General features: G+C 37.5%; 1 pseudogene; it reads left to right on the forward strand.

Moving 5' to 3' along the window:
• Window positions 1-3,351: 3,351 nt before the first annotated feature.
• Window positions 3,352-4,932, forward strand: LOC110095055 (annotated as a pseudogene).
• Window positions 4,933-9,884: the final 4,952 nt, after the last annotated feature.

Below are 9,884 nucleotides of genomic sequence, written 5' to 3' on the forward strand. Positions count from 1 at the left end.
CGTTGAATAACGGCCAAGATATCGCAAGTCGTGGATGAAGATTTGATGTAGGGAAGTATAGATGTGGAGATGGTGGAAAGAAGAACATATATAAGTTTTTGATCAATCAAATACTAAAGATTGTAGTCGGGGCTGGTTTGATCGGTGGGACGGGAGGTGGCGCCGGTAAGGTGTATGGCGAAGCCATTGACGGAAAAGTGTTGGAAGAGTTGAAGCCACCATATGGGGTAGGTGTCGCCGGTGAGCTGAGTTGGGACAAGATTTTTGAGGTTTGAGATAAGGAATTTGAGAGGACTGGGAACGACGAACTCAGAGAGAGCATTGGAGAGGTCGGAGGTGGCAGGGCGGGATGCCGCAGAGTCTTGATCTGTCATTGCTGCTCTGATACCATGAAAGAATTGCAAGATGGGTAAAGAAGAAGGCAGAACAGGAAGAAGACGTAGATAGAGAGAGAAGAAAAGCTATATTGTATTTAGATAAAATCAATGTTACAGAATAGACCCCTATATATAGAAGTAGGTACAAAAACAAGATTAAAGAAATGTATGATAGCAGTACAAGTGGATGGCTACAGTAGTGCTCTAACATACACCACCTCCACTCTACAATTTCATCTATCTGTATCAAGAGCTCTCTCCACCATCATCATTTCATCCACTCTCTATTATCATCATTTGGGACATCCATCACTTTCCATTCAACAACTCCATCTCCTTCACCAATTCCTTTCCACATTCCTTCTTCTGCACTGGTTATGGCACCACAAATTTTATCTTCCCATTTCAGGCCGCCACCAACTCCATGGGTGTAGTAGATCCTCCCATATCTTCTATCACTATTCCTCATTCCAGCTCCACTACTCTAGTTGAATTGTCGTCACCCCCTATAGCTTAACCCAATACAACTTCTCCTTTTGATTCAGCTCCTATCTAGCCAGCCCTACTCACTTCAAAACATCTCATGGTTACAAGATCCAAAACATGCCATTTAAAACCAAGAACAGTCTTTGATCTACATCATTCTATTATTCCAACTAAATAAAAGAAAATCTTTAGATCATGAAGGAAATCCAGATGGTGTTTTCCTTTTCTTCTTTACAAAGCTCAAATGTGCACCACCAATTTTGGTAATACTTAGATCTAAATGATATGTTTAGTGTTGGATAACCATTCTTTAAATATACGATAATGTCGTCCAAATAATTACTAGTCATCCTATAAAGAGTCATCAAACACTCGATTGACTCTCTATGTTGGTCAACAACCTTCACGGGATCCAATAGTAGAACATACTTCACAGTCAATTGCTTGAAAAAGTTTATAATCACTATTTCTATCTCTAAAGACCTATTTTCTACATTAGCATGCACAATACTCAAAAAAGTAGTTTGCTTCTTAAATACCTTTAGTTTTCCTTTAAAAAGCCCAAGCTTCTCCTCAGTAATTTGTAGCTACCTTTAGATCTCCAAACATCCCTTATTCTCCATGAAGATTACTTCATCCTTCTAAAAAATCTTATTCACGATTCCTTCATCATACTCCAGAGTATTCTGGATATTGGAGCATTTTAGAATCTATTTACCCCCATCATCTATATTGATTATGAACCTTCAACTTCATACTAAATTTAGGTTTTGTCTGAGACAGTTTTTGGTCACTATTTTGATGCTGCTTTCTAAAAATTTGTATTAAAAAGTTGTTTGAGGAAATAATAAGAAAACTATCCCAAACGAAGCCTTAATAAGCTAGAACTTTGTCTTATTGTAGTTAATGCGAACAACACCAATTCATACGAGCCTGATCATCATTGCTCCATTCAAATATTTCTCTAAATTGAAACTGCATCATGATCATCTCCTCTTCTTATTTGTCATAGGGGATCTTCATGTCAATCATAAACATATTCCAAAGTAAGATCTAGAAATATATAAATATACATTATTAGAATCAAATGCATATTTTTGAGGCAATTATATCTTTTTTTTATAAGAAATCGATTATTTGAATCATATAATATGTATCGAAGTTATAAAAATTGGTTGCGTAGTTTAATAAAGTTGTTGTGGTGAATTTGGTTGTGAAATTGATGTGGGAAAGACAATCTAGCTACTCTTGTTACCAAAAAATAGCTTTCATCACATAAATTTTTGAAAAGCCGAGAGAAAGTAATAGCCAAACGAAATTGTGAGTATTATTTGAAAAACAAAGCAACAAAAAGCTATCCTAAATAGATCTTTCATGCCCGCTGCTCCCGTTGATTTTTTATTTTATTTTTTTTAAACATAATTATCCAAGTGGGTGAAATGGTTTAAATAGGCAGCTCAAAATTGAATTTTGAACTACAATTTTAGTGAGTAAGATTTCAAAAAAGAATTATAAAAATTTCACGATCTTTTATTGCAACAGCAATGTTAATAAAGTTACTTGTGAAGTTGCTGTAGGGAAAATAACTTGGCTACTCTAGTTACAAAAAATAGTTTTTTAAGTACAAAATTTTTAAAAAATAGTGTGAAAATAATAACAAAAAAGTAACCAAATTAAATTGTGATTATTATATGTTCTAAATAGACCCTATCTTTAATTAGTTTTAAATTAAATTTATGCTTGGATAATCATTTAAAAAAACAAATTTAATAAATTAAAATCTTCATAATCTTTTAAAAATTAGTAATCACAATAAATGATAATAAATGATGACCCAACTTGATTGGTGTGATTACCATAATGCTGCAAAACTTCTCGGCTTTTTGCGAATCTGAAAAAATCAATAGATATAACATAAATTGCATAATTCCAACAAAGAATCTATTCTAAATAATATAGGCTTAGTTTAGTACTAGTTTAAAATATTTTGAATTAAAAAGCTACTTTAGAAAGTTATAAGAAAATCGTCATAAATGAAACCTTTATCATGTCAATCAAGTGCTTTAATTATGTTATGGGCCACTAACCCTTAAAATGCTTGATATCTTGCATGTATATAAGTACTCTAAAGCAAAGAGATAAAATAAAAATAATAATAAACTTCCAATTATTGATTAGGTCAGTTGACATTTCTCATTGATTAAATTTTAATTTTTAAGTGAAAAATTAGAATATTAAATTTGTTAATTTTTTAGCATCAATGTGATACAAATTGTTTATATATTACATTAATTTTAAAATAAATTTAAGAACTTCAAAGCTCCTCATAATCATTTTCCCATTTTTTTTTTCATAATTTTCATGATCTATAGAATTTTCATGATCCCAAAAAATATTAAATTTATGTAGAATAAAAATTGTTTTCAATATATATTTATAAATATTCAATTCAATTCTTAAATAGTTTAAATATATATATATATATATATATGACGTAGTATCCGTCCTTGCACCAAACATTCCAGCCATGTATGAGATGCACTTCGCCGTTCCATTGGCGGGCGCTATCCTCAACACCATCAACACCCGCCTTGATGCCCCCAACATTGCCTTAATCCTCCACCACTCCGAAGCCAAACTCCTCTTCGTCGATCACCAATTAGTCCCTCTCGCTTCCAACGCCCTTCGCCATCTCCGAGAAGCAAAGGCGGGACCTTTGCCAATCATCGTTGTCATAGAAGAACCGGCCGGCGCCACAACACACAAAAACGCTGCCGGAGGCTTAGAATATGAAGAACTAATCGCAGCGGGAGATCCGACTGCAGAGCTTCCGGTAATTACAGATGAATGGGATGCCATCTCACTCAACTACACATCTGGCACGACGTCGGCGCCGAAGGGTGTGGTTTATAGCCATCGTGGCGCGTATTTGAGCACGCTGAGCTTGCTATTGCAGTGGGGAATGGGAACTGAACCGGTTTATCTTTGATCTCTCCCTATGTTTCATTGCAATGGCTGGACTTTCACATGGGGCATCGCCGCCCGCGGCGGCACTAACGTCTGCATTCGGTCTACTTCAGCTGAGGTTATGTATAAGGCCATCGCCGACCATGGAGTCACCCACATGTGTTGTGCGCCCGTCGTCTTCAACATCCTCTTCGACTCTCGCGAAGCAGAGGATCACAAGAAAACAACTAACTTTTCTGTCGAGGTGCTCACCGGTGGAGCCCCTCCGCCGGCTTCTCTTCTAGAAAAGGTAAAGAAGATGGGATTCCACGTCACTCACGCTTACGGAATGACGGAGGCCACGGGAGCAGCGTTGGTGTGCGAGTGGCGAGCGGAGTGGAACCAATTGCCTGCAGAGCAGCGTGTGAGGCTAAAAGCGAGGCAGGGGATCAGCGTCCTGAGCCTATCTGAAGTAGACGTGAAGGAAACATCTGGGTTAACAATGAAGAGCGTCCCACGAGACGGGAAGGCCGTCGGCGAGATTGTGCTACGCGGGAGTAGCGTGATGAAAGGTTACTTTAAGAACGAGAAGGCGACTGCGGAGGCGTTCAGGGACGGGTGGTTTTTAACAGGGGATGTAGGAGTCGTGCACCCAGATGGATACTTGGAGATAAAGGATCGGATAAAGGATATAATTATTTCAGGTGGGGAGAATATATGCAGCATGGAGGTGGAGAAGGTGTTGCATAGTTATTACAAGGTGTTGGAGGCTGCGGTGGTGGCGATGCCTCATGCTTGCTGGGGAGAAACGCCATGCGCGTTTGTTGTAGTGAAAGGAGAGGTGGAGAATGTGACGGAGGATGAAATATTAGCGTATTGCGGGAGCAACATGCCCCGCTTTATGGTGCCGAGAAAGGTGGTCTTCCTGGAGGAGCTTCCGAAGAACTCGACGGGTAAAATAGAGAAGAAGAAGTTGAGGGAGATGGCACGGGAGTTTAAGACTGGGATGGTTAAGAGCGAGAGGTCTTCTTTACATGGGGCGAAGATAAAGAAGACGGAGAAGAAGACGACGGCTCACTCCGAGCAGTCTGTGGAGCAAGTGCCTGGCATGTCGCGGCTTTAGTTAGAATCCAAGATGATAAGTCGCAAATACCAAGCTCCGTTTCATGATCCGAATGTGCTTCGCATGGGAAGCTTTATGATGCTTTATTACAGTTCATTATGCTATTTCTATTTTCTAATCAAGGCCGTTTGATATTAATGAAGGTTGTATATTTGTTATAAGAAAGATTTGAAAAACAATTGCTTCGTTTGAGACAGTTATTGCTTTTTTTTAAACAGCCTTTTAGTATAAAATTTTGATAAAACTATTATTAAAAATGTATTAAGTGTTTAAGTATGCTTTAAAAAAATTAAATTTAGAAGCAAAATTACTCGTTTAACTGGCAAATTACACTTGATTGACTTAGTCAAATGTTCGACATTCCTTGCTGATTTGGCTAGGCATAAGTCACTCATTAAAAGAGCAACTTTATTGTTGTTGTCATATATTGCTTATACTAATCTGCAGGATCGCCTTATCGCCTATATTCTATCTCCACTCTGTTCGTAACTTATTTTAGTACAGACACACATGTTACCTTTTTAAAGATTGCTTTTGTACTGTTTTTAGCATTTAGTATCATGAATATGAATACATACCTAGTAGCTGGAGAGAAAATAGTTAGAAAGAAAATTAATATAAACAGGTTTGTTGCTGCTGACTTCTTCCTTCTTCCCTTTTATCCTATGCTATTCCTGTTTCATTACTTTCCACAACAAAGTGGTATCATAGATGGAGTTGGAAACAATGACGGAGAGCAGTTGACCCTGCACTCTTGACGATGATCAGAGTGAAGACGCACCATGGACATCAAAAGTTAGGATCGTCAAACACCTGGAGGAGCTGAAAGTAGAATTTCGCCAATTTTTTACGGAGATGCGTATGGATATGCAAAGCCTTTGAACTGGCGGCATAATTCCCCCGGTCGTTCCAGCCATCACATCGGAATGTTGGGCGGAACCTATTCGGAGACGAACAGAACTTGTGCCCAGGGCGGTTTTGCCTAATTATTCCAATTCATAAGAAGAAACACTTCAATAGCCGTAAGGAATTGCTTCCAATTCTGCAGAAGAAGAACAACCCCATTACTACCACGTGCAACATAATCGCGCGGCCAGCTGCATCGACCACAGGGTGAATTTTGAATGAAATTAGATACTCCATTTTTTGAAGGTAAACTTCACATCGAAGATTACCTAGATGGGAAGGCACGGTGGAATCGTTATTCGATTATATGGCCATACTCGAAGAGGCTCATGTCAAATATGTGGCTTCTAGACTTCATGGTGGTGCGAATGCTTGGTGGCAGCAGCTGCTTCAGCCTAGATGGAGAGAAGGCAAAAGAAGGGTATGTAGCTGGCCGAGGATGAAGCAATTATTGTGAACCCAATTCCTACCAATAGATTATGAACAATTATTTTATATGAAGTATCAAAAATGCCAGCAGGGAGGCCGATGCGTAAATGATTACATGGAAGAGTTTTATCACCTTAGCGCGCGTAACAATTTTCATGAATCCAATAACCAGCTGGTAGCACGTTACATCGAGGGCTTGAGAGAGGTTATCCAAGATCGACTTGAACTGAGCTCAATATGGTCACTATCGCAAGCTGTGAATTTTGCCCTGAAAGATGAACTTTAGTTGAGTAGATCACCTCGCTGTATGGGCAACTGAAGAGTGTATTCTGATTCAACAGCGAATGAAAACTGCTCACAACCTCAGTCTGATGCGAAAAATGTTCAAATGTTTACATAAGTCCAACGAGTGTCCAACGTGCCAGCAGGTTCAATTATTGGAGGGCGAAATAGAGACCAATCCTATCATTAGTGAGGGAGCAGATCCTGATGATGATTTTGAAGAAGTTGAAGGAGATGAAGGAACCCCGTTGTTTGCATCTTACGAACCGAAGTCATAGCGCTTGAATACTTAAAGGATTTATACATCAACGATGCAGACTTTATGATTCCTTGGGAACATTGTATGGCATGAAGATCTTATGGTGATTTCATGTTATGGAATGGCTTTCTATTTAAGGGCAATGCTCTTTGTTTACCCACATCATCGATCTGACATCAATTAATTAAAGACATGCATATCAGAGACCTGTTAGCACACCTTGGAAGAGAGAAGACTTTACTTCAGCTACAAGAATGCCTCTACTTGCCACATATCTGAAGAGATGTTGGCATAGGTTTGTGGAACTATGTCTCGTATGTCAAGTATACAAAGGTGATAGTAAAAATACATGATTGTATACTCCTCTACAGGTTCCAAAAATAATTTGGGAAGATTTAAGTATGGACTTCATTTTAGGCTTGCCTCGCACAAAAAAGGGAGCTAATTCTATCATGGTATCGTTGATAGATTTTCTAAGAAGACAAACTTTCTTTCTTGCAAAAAGACCAGTGATGTACTAGGAGTGGCTAAACTATTTCTCAAAGAAATCATTCGACTACATGGGTTATCTTGCAGTATTACATCGGATCGTGATGTAAATTAATATATTTGCCACTTTTGGGGGGGAACTTTGGAAGCAATTAAAGACGGATATTAAACTAAGCTCCACTTACCATTCTCAAACAGATGGCCAAATTGAGGTCGCCAACCAAACCTTAGGAAATATGTTACGGTGCTTAGTCCAGGATCATCCGGAAAGCTGGGACGAAGTGCTCAGTTAAGAAGAATTTGCTTATAATTCTATGGTCAATCGTTCGACAGGTATATGTCCCTTCCAAATTATGTACACTAAAAATCCTAATCATGTGGTGGGCATAACCATTCTACCAAGGTGCAATAACGTGGCTGCTCATGACATGGCCGATAACTTCAAACATACACTAGAAGAGGTTCACCACAAGCTGGAACAATCTAATGCAAACTACAAGTCTAAAGCTGATGTACATGTTCGTGCCAAGATTTTCCACCCTGGAGAATTGGTCATGGTAAGATTAAGAAAAGAAATATTTCCCTTGGGGACTTATTCCAAGCTCAACCCGCGAAAGATAGGCCCGGTCGTCATCAAACATCAGGTGAATGATAATGCTTACACTATGGAACTACCACCTGACATTTTGACACCATCTACCTTCAATGTAGCAGACATATCAACAAATCAATCAGCTAATCTAGCGCAAAAACAACTCAGTTCATCAGATACGAACTCTTCTTAAACTGGGGATCACTGATGTGGTCATATATTGCTTATACTAATTTGTAGGATCACCTTATCACCTATATGCTATCTCCACCCTCTTCCTAACTAATTTTAGTATAGACACACATGTTACCTTTTTATAGCTTGCTTTATTGTTTTTAGCATTTAGTATCATGAAGAGGAATATATACCTAGTAGCTGGAGAGAAAATAGTTAGAAATAAAATTAATAGAAACAAGTGTGCTGCTACTATCTTCTTCATTCTTCCATTTTGTCCTCTGCTATTCCTATTTCATTGCTTTCCACAGCATTTATCCTTGCTAAAAAACCCCTCCCGACCCTTCAGCTTCTCTCTCTCACTACTCCCGCTGCTACTGGTCAGTGACCTACTTTGCCGATCTCATAATCCCGGGCGGTTGGAGTGTTTAGGTAAGTAAAATTTTGATTTTTTTTTTTCACAGCAAGATCTTTGGATTCTTTAATAGATGTCACCACATGTTCAAAATTTTATGGGAGACTCGAACTTTGGAGACAACTTTTACATCTGATATTTTCTCTCTAAGTGATCGCATTTTGTTCAAAATTGCTGATACATGAGAGAGATAATTTTAAACACTTTTTTCCTTCACTCATATTCATTGTTTCAAAGTCATGTCTCATATATTGCAACTTCATTGTCTTTATTCTTGTAGAACCTTGAAATTCTTAATTTCTCCAAAATATTCCAAGCTTCTTTTGTTGTCTCTGTGATAAAAATTCTTAAAAATATATTATTATCCATAGTTTATTGAATAGAAAATAAATCCTTTGAATCATTCTTCTTATTATCATTATTTCTCCCTTATTCTTCTCCGATTTACACACCATCCAGCACAAGATCCCATAAATCATGTGTCTTAAACAATGTCTTTATTTTGATACTCCAAAACTCATGCTTCTCATCATTGAAAATGAGAATCAAAAGTTGAGAAATAGTGCTTGTTGCCATGGAAAATTTTCTCTTATACTTGGGTGAGAATCACATACCTTATTTTTAGAAGAATACACGAAATCTTCCAAAATTTTGCTTCAATCCAAAAATTTGACGCCAACTCTAATCCAAATCGGGCTCTAATACACAATGTTTGAGAAATTAGAGAAACAAGATAAACAAATGAATAAAATGCTAGTAGGCTTCTCAAATATCTTTAGTTTCCTTTAACAAGCCTGGTCTTTTCCTTAGAGCTGCTTCTTTTTTATATCAAAACATGCCTGATTTTCTATAAAGATTACTCCATCCTTCTAAAAATTATTTTTCACGATTCCTTTATCATCCTCTATAATATTAATATTATGAGAGCATTTTTTACTCCAATCATTCCCCATCTTTTATATTCATTATGAACATTCCTCAACTTCATACTAGCTTATATGCATAAGATCTGAAGTGGTACAAGAATCTGGTTCTAGTGGAATGATTAATCAGTCCCCTACCATATTAATTACTTCAATCCCTTTCAATTAAAATAATAGCAAGTCAAGCGTGCAAGTCCAAGTTAGACCTTTAGAATAATGATCAAATCAAATAAGTCCATTATACCAGCCTGACCATCATTACTCCATTCGAAGATTTTTTGAATTGAAATCACATCATGGTCATCACCTCATCATATTTGTCAAAGGGAACTTCACATCAATCATAAAAGTATATCACAACAACAACATCTTCATCATCATCAAGCCTTTACCCAACTATGTGGGGTCGGCTACATGAATCTTTTTTTCTCCATTGTGTCTGTTAAGAGTCAAATTCTCATTTAAATCTAATAAAAAAAAAGT

This window comes from Dendrobium catenatum, unplaced genomic scaffold (genome assembly GCF_001605985.2).
Source record: "Dendrobium catenatum unplaced genomic scaffold, ASM160598v2 original_scaffold_59947, whole genome shotgun sequence".
Classification (NCBI taxonomy): domain Eukaryota; kingdom Viridiplantae; phylum Streptophyta; class Magnoliopsida; order Asparagales; family Orchidaceae; genus Dendrobium; species Dendrobium catenatum.